Source organism: Zonotrichia albicollis, chromosome 8 (genome assembly GCF_047830755.1).
Source record: "Zonotrichia albicollis isolate bZonAlb1 chromosome 8, bZonAlb1.hap1, whole genome shotgun sequence".
NCBI lineage: Eukaryota > Metazoa > Chordata > Aves > Passeriformes > Passerellidae > Zonotrichia > Zonotrichia albicollis.
Genome location: NC_133826.1, coordinates 27,253,208 through 27,265,898, shown reverse-complemented (window position 1 = coordinate 27,265,898; position 12,691 = coordinate 27,253,208). Strand labels below are relative to the sequence as shown.

At 47.9% G+C, this 12,691-nt stretch overlaps 1 long non-coding RNA gene across 1 annotated transcript in view; it reads right to left on the bottom strand.

The window, feature by feature from the left end:
- Positions 1–235: 235 nt before the first annotated feature.
- Positions 236–12,691, bottom strand: part of LOC113459672 (uncharacterized) — a 22,252-nt gene continuing 9,796 nt past the window's right edge. Inside the window, exons 2-3 of the long non-coding RNA XR_012581440.1 lie at positions 5,422–5,521; positions 236–2,350 (exon numbers count right to left, since the gene is read on the bottom strand). This is a non-coding gene — a long non-coding RNA (uncharacterized LOC113459672). The remainder of the gene's footprint in view (positions 2,351–5,421; positions 5,522–12,691) is intronic.

Sequence of the window (12,691 nt, the reverse complement as noted above, 5' to 3'; positions counted from 1 at the left end):
CCTGTAGTGAGGGAAGGATGTGGCTGCTAAGCTTCTGCCAAAAGTGGAGATTGAAAAAGCTGCCACACAATCCTGGGACAGCGTTTATACAGAAGCAGTGCAAGGCAGCAGCAACTGGTTCCCATCAAGGGAGGACTGGTTGGATCTGCAAGTAAGATCAAGCCATCCCAACAGCAAGGTCTGGAAGGACTGGCTAGTGTGGTTTCTGAAATTCACATGGCACCAGAAGACAAAATCCATTCTGCAGCCTTTATTCGTGGGGTTCAGGGCAACATAAACAATAATAAAGAGCAGGATGACTAAAATAGGAAGGCTGGTTTTGCGGGCATGACAGGAGCAAAAATAGACATATTTTATAAATAAAGATGTCCTGGAAATCAGAGACTCCCGTTTCATGCTCACCAGTTCAGCTGTTCTGGCTGGGGGTCTTCTCCACCAGTAGTGCTCAGGGGATTTGTGAAGGCATAAATGAGCAGTAATATAAGCACATGCATGAAATTCCCTTCGTGTAAACCAGCCCCATTAGTCAATGGACTTGTGGATGTCATTTTAACCAACAGACTCTAGTTAAATTAGGGCTGGGGGGTTGCTCAGAATAGGTTAAATCCAAGTATTTGAAGAGAGCTGCACATGTATTTTCATTAATACTGCTGTATGTGTTGTTAAAGAACTCAAAGTACACCAGTGTGTCTTGAGAAAAGAAAGCTTTTGAGCTGACCTTCTTCCAGGAGAATGAATTCATGTCTTCAGAAGTGAACAAGTCTCACTTCAGTGATCTTATCTCAAAAAAAAAAAAGGCAATAAGAAAATGAGAAGAGACATGGAGGAGGGAGGTAAGGACAGTGGAAGTGATGGGATAGATACCATATGAGGAGGAAAGACTAGAAAAACAAGGAGGCTCCAGTTTGGAAGAACAAAACCTTGGGGCAAATAAAGACAGAGAAGTCTGGAGAGGTCAAGAGAGGTCTGGTATGGACCTGGAATTCTTTTTCTCTTTTCTTCACAACACAATAACATGGAGAGGAATGTTCAGGAGCCAGGTCTCAAGCAGACAAAAGGAAGTACTTTTTCACACAACACATAATTACACTGTGGAACTTATTGCCACAGGATGTCATGGAGGCCAAAAGTATAAATGAATGAAGGAAAAAAAACCAAAGGGATTACACAAATTCATGCAACCTCCGGCTTAGGAAGTCCCTCAACTGCTGATTACCGGGAGCCAGGAGGAAATGCCGGAGGAAGGATCACTTTATACTCTCCCTCTTCCCATATCCCTTCCCAAGCATCTGCAGCTGGCCACAGCCAGGCCCTGCTTGTTGCCCAAGTGGACATTTATTCTGAGACAGTCTGCCACTGTTTAGATCCTCCTGGGAACTCCCTTAGGGATGGAGCCTTAGGGACCAGAGGTGTCTCCTGCAGAGACACAGGACTGACCCCTCATTTTGTTACCTGCAGCCTGACGCAGTCACAGTGGGGTCCGTGGTGGCCACTCTTTGCTGGTTTAGGCTGCTGTAATTGAGGCCAGATTGAGCCCTGGAACCTTCAGAGAGACTCTTCCGCTTTCCCTGCCCCTGGGATTAAGCACTGAAATCTCTCTGCTAAAACCCTCTTTGAACGGGGATGGCAGATAATGCACAAACTGATTAAAAAAAACCCCCAGCACTGAGGAAAGTTAAATATTAAAGAGCCAAGGCCCAGTTTTAACTGCTGCTGCCGTCCCTCCTTCATCTCGTGCCAACTGCCTCCAGGATACATGTGCTGACACTGACTTTCTACCTCACAAAAGCGGCCACAGCACAGGCTTTAAAACTCAGCCCATTAATACTGGGATAGGAAGCAGAAAAATAGAACAAAGGCAGTGAGGGACTCCCCTGGTTCCCACTGTGACCATGCCCAATCCATCCCTGCAGCATCACAGGGCATGGTATCCCTACCCCAGTGAGGCATTCTGCCCCTTTGACTTCCCAACATTAGCTGATTGAAAATATTTTGCTGCCTGCTTTGCCCTGCTTTAACTAAACTATAATTTTCACTAGCGGAGAGGAGGGATTTGAGAGAAACATCTGGTCTCATTTCATCAGGATAACAGCTCTGTCTCTATTTATACCCGCGCGGGATCACTGTGCCTCTCAGCTGTTCTGCTCCCGACAGTCCCTTTCAAGCTACCGTGTCCTGCTCTGCTGGGGCAGGCACCGGGTCGAGGCCAGCCCTGCTGCCACGTGAAACAGGAACCAGGCCCAAAAATGTGAGCTTGTGAGAGCTTGTCCCCTCCACACCTGGGGCTTGCTGTCTGCCACGCTGGTGACAATGTGCCTTGATGGATGGTCGCTCCTGTCCTTGTATCCTGCTGGGGAGAAAACATGGAAAACCCATCTGACTAGACAGTTTGCTGAACTGGATGATCTTTAAGGTCCCTTCTGACCCAAACCATCCTTTAACTGGAAAATCATTTTCTTGGTAATCCCAGAGACTTTGCTGGTCAAGGATCAGGCCTGCAGTGATCAGCCTTATTGGTTTGAATACACCAACCTGAATAGTCTGAATTTTTCTCAAAAATCACAATGTGGATTTTGGAGGAAAGCTCAGACTATTGAGGAAAGATCAGCCAGCTCTGACTTTTCTGTAAGGTGTTAGCAAATAAACTGTGACCCTACAGAGACACGGGAAGGTCAGGGACTCTGCTGGGGAAGGCAACACGTCCTACTTAATTCACCACAGTGGGAAAAATCCGCTCTGCTGCCTCCCCTCCAGTGCTCACAAGACATCGCATCTCATCCAGCATGTTTAAAAAAACCCTCAAGTCAAATGGCCAAGCACCTGGAAAATTACCACGTAGCACGTTCAGCAGTGCAAGTCAGGGTCTGAAAGGAGCTCGTACCCTGAATGATGATGGGATGTGGGTCAGCATTCATCATCTCAAGCAAGTCTATCCCACTGCCCTGCTTTTCCCTCAAACAGGCTGTGCCTCTGCTCCCATCCCAATCCCCTTACAGCCCCACGTGCCCCCAGCACACAGCTATTTCAGCATCACTCCCCTCCTGTTTTCAGCAGCTCTGGAGTGTTCATTAATTATTTTCTTACACTCAGCTGCTGAAGGAGGAGCCGCTCAGAGACACAGGGGTTTTGTAACCCAAATGAGACCAGCATTTTCAGATGCTCCTATTGATTGTACTAAGGTTGCAAAGTCCCTGGAGCAGGGTTGAATTTCACCCTGCATTTCTACCCTCTGATGTGATCCTGCCCCTTCAATATACTCCTTCAGAACGATCTTCTCAGCTGTGACCTGAGGTTGAGTAGATCAATATTTGTTTACTCAGCTTGGGTCTAATTTTCATATGTGCTGGGTAATTCAAGTCCACCTGAATGCAGCAGATAGGGCCACTCCTGCCTGTTGTGTGAATCAGACTGAAATGTGGACCCTGCCTGAAACACCGGCCTTTTGGAGCAACTTGAGGCAGGAAATATGACTCAGTCTTGGGAGAACATCATCCAAATATAAACCCTGGTGATGCTGTGGACAGTTGGGCTGAGGGGTCACCAGCTGAACCCTTGTGGGCTCTTCACTTCCACGACTTTTCTGGCCAAGGAACATTTTTCTTCCTCATTTGAGTCACTCCTTTTGTGGCACATTAAATATTTTTGCAAAATGTGTCAGAAGTGCACCAAACCAGCCATTTCTATGTAATTGCTGAGAAATGTTCTCTCAACCTAAGTAAAACTGTTCAGAGGAGGCTGAGGGAGCAACCTGAGATAACAGCACCTTATCCTTCCAACAGCATGTTCTTAGGGTGAAATGTGCCTTCATCTCTACCCCTTTATAAAAAGCAAATATGAAGGCATATGCAGCACTAAATGTAATTTTTTTTCCCTCCTCATGGGATTTGGGGAGGAGGGAAATGAAGAAAGGCTGGTGCTGGCATAGAAAGGTCTGATTTTGGAACTTTGGAAACAAAGCTCAAGGAATGGATGGATGTGGCCATGCCAGGGTACCTGAAGTCTGATTAAAGGCTCTCACAATTCAGCACAGAGCCCTTGTTAAAGAAGGTAGAGGTTCTTCTCTGTCTGCTGGAGCTGCTCAAATCCTATTCCATGACAACACATCCCTTCACCTTGCAGAGCAGGAATATCCAGACATAAAAAATCCTTCAGTCTGTCAAAAGCAGTCAGCTGGCTTTAAAGCCCAAATGACTCTTTCTTTTTTAAATTTCTCCTTTTAATAGTGGCTGCCTGTCTGCTGCTGCCCTGACTTTAAAACAAAATAACCAGCCTCCAGCAACCTTCAGAACAGATCTGTAAAACTCTCCAACTGATTGTAACAAGCAAAGGCAAGACTGTGACAAACCTGCCAGCTTTCTCTTCATGGGCTGGATCCTCTTCAGGGAGCCCAGGACTGGCATTTAAAAATGCAGCCTTTGAACAGGTCCTTTTTTGGGGATAAAGCTGGTCCCCAGGACACTGGGGAGATGATGGCAGCAAATGCTGTGATGAGTCAGAAAAGGTCATGGGATGAATATGGGGTCAGTGAAAGGCTGCAGTTACAGGGCTGTAACTCAGCCAAAGAGGTTTGGGGTTTGTCTTTGTGCAAGAAATAAGGCCAGTAAGGAAGGAATCATGTGTTTGTTTTTCTTGTCAGGCTCCTGGTTAGGTGACTTGGCTTGAACTTTGAGCAAAGAGTAATCACTGGATTTATCTCCATCTCTAGAATCATGGAGTTCTTTCTCTGGGATTCCTATATTACAAATGTAACCAACTTCCCTCTGCTGTATTTTTGTTCTCCCTTGCCCGGACAGATGGGTTCTCTTCCTTCACTATTGTGAGCAGAGGCAGATGCAAATAAATAGCCACTTGTGCTCTGCTGTGTGGTTACCTAGAGAGGCTGTTGTTTGCAAACAAAGGCTGTACCAGCACACAAATAACCTCACTTGGTGTAGCCTGGAGATGGCTCTTCATTACAAACACAGCCCTGGGGTTCTCCACGCTGCACTGCCACATTTACCACAGCATCATTCACCAAGCAGGAGTGATCAAGAGCACTGTGAGATGCTGAGACTTCAGAGAAAAGGAGGAGCAAACTCCTCCTCTCCCCTCCCAGAACCTATTGTTCGCTGAGATGTTTGAATAAATAAAGGAAAAACACTGCTCTGGAGCTTGTAACAGCTCGCACACACACAAATACAACATCCAGCCTTCTCCTCTGTCTTGTGAGCAGACCCTGAGAGCTGATGCACATTCCCTTGCACCACAAACAGGAGCTTCTCCTGATTTTGCAGGGTATGGATGGATGCCATTTTGGGGGATTTCCTCCTGGACCACACAAAAGTGCTTGACTGGAGCTGCCAGCTCTCAAAGGAAGTCCTGTGTCCCACTAGGAGGGCACCTGCAAAGATGCTGGGTTGGAGATGCATCCCTGCCACTCACCTGTGAATCTCCTGGGAGCAGAGCTTATCCCACAGCTTACCCATGGTGGGTCCTGGTCCAGGAGCAGGCATCACTGTGACATGGATGAGATACTCAGTCCCTGTTAAACACACAGAGATCATTAAAGCTTTCTGCTGATGCTTGTGGTTATTCAGGCCACCTTTAAAATAAGATGTAGGAGCCCCAGAAGTGGGCTGCACCAACCAAAACTGAGTCTCAGCGCAGGAATGGTGGAAAATGACTGTGTGGTCCTGGTCACAGCAGCCCTGCAGCCCTAAGAGTGCAGTCAAGGTGTAGGGTTGTGAGGAGGAGATTTGGGACAGTGGTACAGAGGCAGGCTGAAAATCACAGAAACATCTTGGGCACTTGAGAAGAAGCACCTGAACAGCTACACCTCCAATGAGCACCAGGATTTAAGCCCATGACAACAGCCACAACGAGAGCTGTGGGGTAGCTTTGTGTTTCTCAGCAGTGTTCTCTCCTGAGGAGAAGGTCTGGGCTCTCTTAGTTACCATGTGACCCTCAAATCCCATTTCTCAGGCCTTTGTTTTTCCTGCCAGGATCTGTGCAAGGATTTTGATGCTCTATCCCAGTGGGTGAGAGAGTACCAACCTACTTGGGTATTTATTTTACCTCCAGGAGGTACCTGCTGCTCATGCTGTGCCTACAGGGCATTTGGGGCATCAGATATTCTACCCAAGTCAATTAAAATGTCCCAGGGAAAAAATACATCCATGCTTTTCCAGGAATAAAGCAGACAGTTTGGAGCACAGGTGCCAGCAGTGCTATCCATACAGGAGGGGAGAGAATCCTGAAGGTGTTGGGCAGCTTGGAGCAACACTCAGCTGCTGCAGCACAGGCGAAGAGCAGCAGCACAGGATGGTACTCTGTTTACAGTCCCTATTCTTCCCTTAATTACAAGCTTCAGCAATGGCTAATAAAGATGATCCAAAACAAATAAATTGAGATGCTGCTGTAATTAAGTGGCTTTTGCTGCGTGCAGTGAGCCAGACCCATCTGTGTCGTAGTTCAGCAGAAGCCAGGAGGGTTCTTCAAGGGATTCATTACAATTGCATCTGAGCTGCTTCTAAGGTGGAGCTGACCATCTTGTTTGCTAAGAAACACCATTCTGTCCCCCACACAGTAATCCTGGGCAGGGGCACAGTCATTCACAGACATTCAAGCTGGTTGCATCTGCCCTCATAGCAGGTACATCTAGGTGAGACCTTCCTTGCTCATGGGAGGAAAGCTGGAAGCTGGTGGGAAGCAGCATTTGTTCCTCTGGGCAGAAAATCCCACAGTGATGACACTTTATGGCTGTGCCCCTGGTTTTTAATCAGGGCTGTACAGCAGAGACAAGGAGCAATTACTGCTGGCTCTGTGCTTATTTGATGGATGAAATGAGCTGACAGACTCCCTGTGGCAAAGAGCAGCAAACGGCTTTTCAGGTTGTCCACTTGAGCTCACAGGTGAGGGCTGATGCCTGGCAAGGGCAGATGTGAAGGGCAGTGTACACAGAGCCCTGACTGCCCTGCAGATGTGCAGCTTGAATTGCAGGAGCCTGAGCTCCCACACCATGGCTAATGCTCCCACAAGACTCCCCTGTCGAGATGTGCAGTGCCCACTCCTCTCTGCAGGTACAGTCCAAAATGTTTAGGGCTTCCTGTGCATGGGTGCAGATTTCAGCCTGAGAAATACTGAGCATCTGGGAGCTGCATTGGGTATTTTTCCTCCCACTTCTGTATTTTCTATAGGAGGGTAGTCTCAGCACTTCTATGACCACAGCTGATATTTTAAAATCCACTTGTCCCAGAGAAGAGCCAGTTCATGGTCCTTTTGCAGGATTCCAATCCAAGTTGTGCATGATGTCTAGTAACAACCTGGTATGTCTAAAAATGGTACCAGCACTCCGCTAGAGCCTGCTCCCCTTCTCTTTCGCATCACCACAAGGTGCCAGGGCTAGTGGTCATGACCCTAGTAAGAGAGGCACTCTCTCCCTAAGCTACCAAAATCCCACCTACTGGAGCTAATCCTTGAAGGAAAAAGGGGATACACAGAAAAACTCACACCCATTGTTACTGTGCATCCCACACTGTGGCACTGAGCACAGGGCACAGATCCTGCCTCTCCCTCCCATTTGCCCTTTAGAGCTCTTGCAGGATTTTATGAGAGGAGTTCACCTCTCTTCCTGATCCCGAGTGCCAGATAAAAGGGTGCTCACATGCAAACCTGCTGCTTCACTCCAGATAAAGAAGCACAGGTGGTGTGATCACCACTGCCAGCCAGGAGCTGCCTCCAGAACAATCAGCCAGCCAGGTTTTCCCCACACCTGGCAGGACACAGACAGGGACAGCCACGCTGGCACTGCCTCACCCAACCCCAGCCCTGGCTCTCTGTCAGGCAGCTGCTGTGTGGAGCACTAATGCTGGGTGGGCTCTGCTCTTCCTCCTAGGTCACAGCTGTAACAAACGGCCACACTGACTTCTCCACCCCCAAACTTTTTGTCTCATCATCCCTCCCCCACATGCATTCCCATCTGCCTTCTGGACAGAGAGTTTTTATAGGATGTTTCAGCCCAAGAAGCAGATTGCTTTCTCCGAAAATAGTTTTCTCCAAAAATGACGCGCAAGAGGCAGCGCAGCTTTGGGAGTGTGGGATCCCCTAGGGGAAGGGACAAAACTGTGGTTAAACCTTGGGGTGGAGAGTCAGCAGATCAGGGTTCTCACCCTCTGGCTCTCTGAGCTCTGACTCAACCCATGGCCCCTGAATGTTTGGTTTCCCCTTTGGGAAAACCGGTGTGATGACACACTGTGATGGCATCATACAACCCTTTTTTACTGCTGGGAACCACCACAGGCTTCTGCAAAGGCACATTCTCTCAAAAAATATTTAAAAAATTAAAAATAAGCTTTTGGAAACCAAAATGCTCCTCTGCAAAGTTTTCATCTGTCGTGGTTCACTGAAGCTGCAAAGATCTGCTTAGATACTCTAAATATTTACCTGGCATTTTTATATTTGCCCAATACTGAAAGCAGCAGTCAGTGCTCAGTCCCCTGGGATGCACAGCTGTGCCCTGGGTGCTGTGCTGGGAGCAGGACTGTGAGGAGCTGCAGTGACCCTGTTGCCTCTCAAGTCCCCCCAGGCTGGGACAGGGCCTCCTGTCTTTTTTACCATTCCCTTTCCCCCATCATTCATCTCTCCCCTTCAGCACCCTCTGGCTCCCCCAGCTGTTCCTGCACTCAGCCCCACTGCAGGGCTTCCTTTGCTTTCCCCCCAAGCCCAGCACTGAAGATCTTTGCTTCCATACCAACATTTGGAGCACTCCAAAGATGCTCCTTGGCTTCAGCTGTCAGAGCTTTATGAAACACTCCCCTGGTAAGAGCATGGTGGAGCGTTCCCTCTTGCAGGCTCTGGGACAGCCCTCCTGAACAGGAGATGCTCAAGGCTACCAAACTGGCAAAGCTTCTGGTGATGTGGAGTGTCTCATGCCCTGCTCTGCAGCCCCACAAAGTGCAGGGATCACTCCAAGGCTTGTGTGGCACTTATGGGTCACTGAGGATAATCTAACACCCTTACACTGGGGAAGTAAATCAAGTCATGTTTCTCAAGGGGGCTTCTACCTGCCCTGCCTGTCTTTGCTCTTCCTCTGCTCCCCTCTTTCAGCCCCAGTCATCTCCCCCTCCAGCATCCCCTTCCCTTTGGATCTCTCCTTGTCCCCTGTACAAACACTGACAGGGCAGTGGCCATCAGCTTCATACCTGGAGAAAGCCTTTCTCTGGGAATTTGATTGTGCCTCCAGCTCCCCTCTTCAAACCCTCTGCCCTGTCCCTTTGCCCTGAAAACCTCCTTAACATGAGAACCTGCTTATTTTTTATAGTACTTGGGCAACACCTTACAACAGCATAAGCCCTGTTTTCAAATCAGCCCCTTTAAAGGCTGCATTAGTAAGAAAAATTCCCTCTCTTCACTGATACATCTCTAGGCTCTTTACCAAGAAGAAGAAGAAAGAGACTTTGGCTCCCTTTAAGAAGTGTGGACACTGAATTTGCGCAGGTGACTTGGCCAAGATCTTCCAGAGGAGGAGCAGCAGCACAGCTGAAAGTTATTTTAAGCCCCATCCCAGTGAACCTTGCTAAGAACAGGAATAAACAAAGTTATGTGCATGTTGCAAAAAGTGTACAAGATGGAGGAGAAGAGGAAGGTTAATCCAGGATGCAAGGCAGTGATGTTCAGAGTTCCCTCCTCTCCCACATGTCACTTCCAGTGTCTGCCAGCACGTCCCAGACTACACCCCCACCACAGTGGAGTGTTCAGGATCTACTTGCCTCAGTTTTTGAAAAGCAACCTCATTTTTCCTAAATATTTCCACTAGGGAAAGGGAATGTCAAGCTTAAAATCCTCAAGGCTCCATGTACCTGCACCCAGGAGCTAAAATCCACACAAGCATCCTGCAATGATCAAAGACTAAAATAAAAAACCATCCAAAACTATCCTAGCACTGCTGCTCCTCAATTCTTGCTGCCCAATTCCCACCACCTCCCACGGGGCAGCATCACCTGGATCAGGAAGATGATGCATGAAATCTACCTGCACTAAGGATCTAAAATCCATGGAATTCTCCTGTAATGATCCACCCAGGAAGGTGGATCATTCATTCAGAGGAAGAGCACCTTTCAGTGCCTGGGTAATGCTTCCATGGTCCTTCTCACACCAAGCTCTTCATGCTGAGCCACCTCCTTTGGTTTTCCAGTCCAGGTGTCTCCTGTGTCTTGGTCACAATCCAAAAGGGTGAAAATGTCTCCTCTCCTCTGCAAAACCACCCCGGTATTCCCGGAGAGAGGAAATCCCTCTCCAGTGAAGGAGAGCTGTTGCTGGGCTGTTGCTGCCATCTTCTGTCCGTCTGGAATTTTGCTGCTCACAACTTCCCCAGCCTTTGGCCCGTGTCAACGCAAAGGAGGCAAGGGAAATGCAGGGATACAAGGCTTTAGGAACGGGCTGGTGTTCCCTCATGGGTCAGAGAGGGTGGAGATCCAGGACTGTGCCATGGGGGTGCCCCCTTCCAGCCTTGGCACCTTGAGGGTGCCGGGCTCTGCCGATGGAGAAGGCACAGGCTTTGCCTGAGGAGCCACATCCAGGAGATGAAGGGGCTAAATACCCTCACTTAATGCAGTTGCTAAGTGGACTGTTACCAGACACAGCGTGAGCTGTTCACGGTTCTTCCTGAAAACACAGGGAAATCAAATGTTTAATTCAGAGAGAACAGCAGGACTATGTGATTTCTCTCCTGACACCCATCCAATGAGGGCTTTTTGGCAGGGAAGCAGAGAGAGTGGTGTGACTGCCACTAAAGCTGTGGCAGCAGAGCGTGTCGTTGATCAGAAGGTGAGGATACAGAGCCATTGTCTTCCAAAACTGCAAAGACTTTTGTCCATTTGTTCAGGGCTTGAGTTCTGCCTGAATTGCTGCCTTGCAACCCTCAGATTACATTTTTCCCCTTACCCTGTCATTTTTGGCAGAGAGTGATGCTTGGGGGAAGTTATCCTAACAGTGGGCTGTTAAAATATGTAATAAAACTACTTAATACCAAGTTTTTTTATAGGCTCAGTATAAATACAGTATTTTTAACAGGCTCAAATACCAAGCCCCACCATGGGTTCAGCTCAACAGATCTCTGGCCCCATAACATTTGGGATTACTTGTGTCACAGGTCTTTAAGCAGGTGCTGTAGCAGATCCCTGGAGGTGTAGTATGAGGGCATGGTGCAATTTCCAACCACTTGTGTCACAATTTCACTGCTTCTTGGCCACTGGACATGGATTTAATCAGTGTAAACAGCAGCAGCTGCTCAGGGGGCAGCACATGAAGCACAACCTACACCTGGGTATTTCAGCTGTCAAAAATTTGCCCAAAAAGCTGGCATCTTGTCTCTTTGGCACCTATCTGTGTAAGCTGAGGTGATCATTTCAGGTTTGCATCTTGATTTAACCTCCCTCTAAGGTCCCACGGAGGTGAGGATTGCACAGGGTCCAGCTGGGATGCAGCCAGTGAGAGATTCAGTCAGCAGCCCCAACCTGCTGAATTTCAACAGTCTGAAGGTGTCAGGGGCTGCGGGAAAGGCAACTCTTACAAACCAAGCCCACACAGACACAGTGCAAACTTCAGAACTGTTCAGCACAAACTTTCTTACCCAGAATGTGACACTCCTGGTGAACCTGTCCAGTGCTGAAACACCACAGGCCACGAGCAGCGGTGAGTTAATTTCCCTTTCCCCTCAGTGGGAGCATCCTGAGCTGGCCCTGTCACAAAGCTGTCTCACCACAGAGCAGCTCAGGGTCCCCTGATGGGCTCCAGGGCAGCAGCTCTGGCTGTGAGCAGCAGTGTCTGTGCCACTCAGCCTCACCAGGGAGCTGCAGCAGGGGTGTCCAGCTCCTGCAATATTCAGCAGCAGCTGCCAGCTGAAATGCCAAGTTCTCCACTCCTCTGAAAGATGGGAACATCCTGAGACAAAGCCATTGAAATGAAACAATGTCCTGAGGTTCATGCAGACAGGCAGCAGCAGAGGAGGGGACAGGCTGCAGGAATCATTTCTATACCTTGATCCATGCCACCCTGTGGTATTTTTGGGGTCCCCTGCGGCAGGAAGGAAATTAAGAATCTGACTCCATGTTCTTAGAAGGCTAATTTATTATTCTATTCTATTCTATTCTATTCTATTCTATTCTATTCTATTCTATTCATTATGCTACACTAAAATTATACTAAAGAATAGAGAAAGGGTACTTACAGAAGGCTTAACAACATACTAATTAAAACTTGTGACTGCTTCCAGAGTACCAACACAGCTGGACAGTTATTGGTTTTTAAGTCAAAGCAATTCACATGAGACCAATCAAACAACCACCTGTTGGATAAACAATCTCCAAACACATTCCAAAGCAGCAAAACACAGGAGAAGCAATCAGACAATTATTGTTTTCATTCTTCTCTGAGGCTCTTTAGCTTCTCAGGAGAAGAAATCCTGATGAAGGGATTTTTCAGAAAATATGACAGTGACAGAGGCCATCATCAGTGGGGACAGAATCACAGAAAGGGTTGGGTTGGGAGGCACCTTAAAGCTCATCTCATTCCACCTTTTTTTTTCTTTTTCAATTTTTTTTTTTTTGTAGAAACAGAGTATTGTGAGCATTTAAGCTCTCAGCAGAGGAACTCCAGAGTCCTGGTTCTCTAAGAAACAAAAATATTAAATCAAGAAATCCCATTTTCCCCTCAT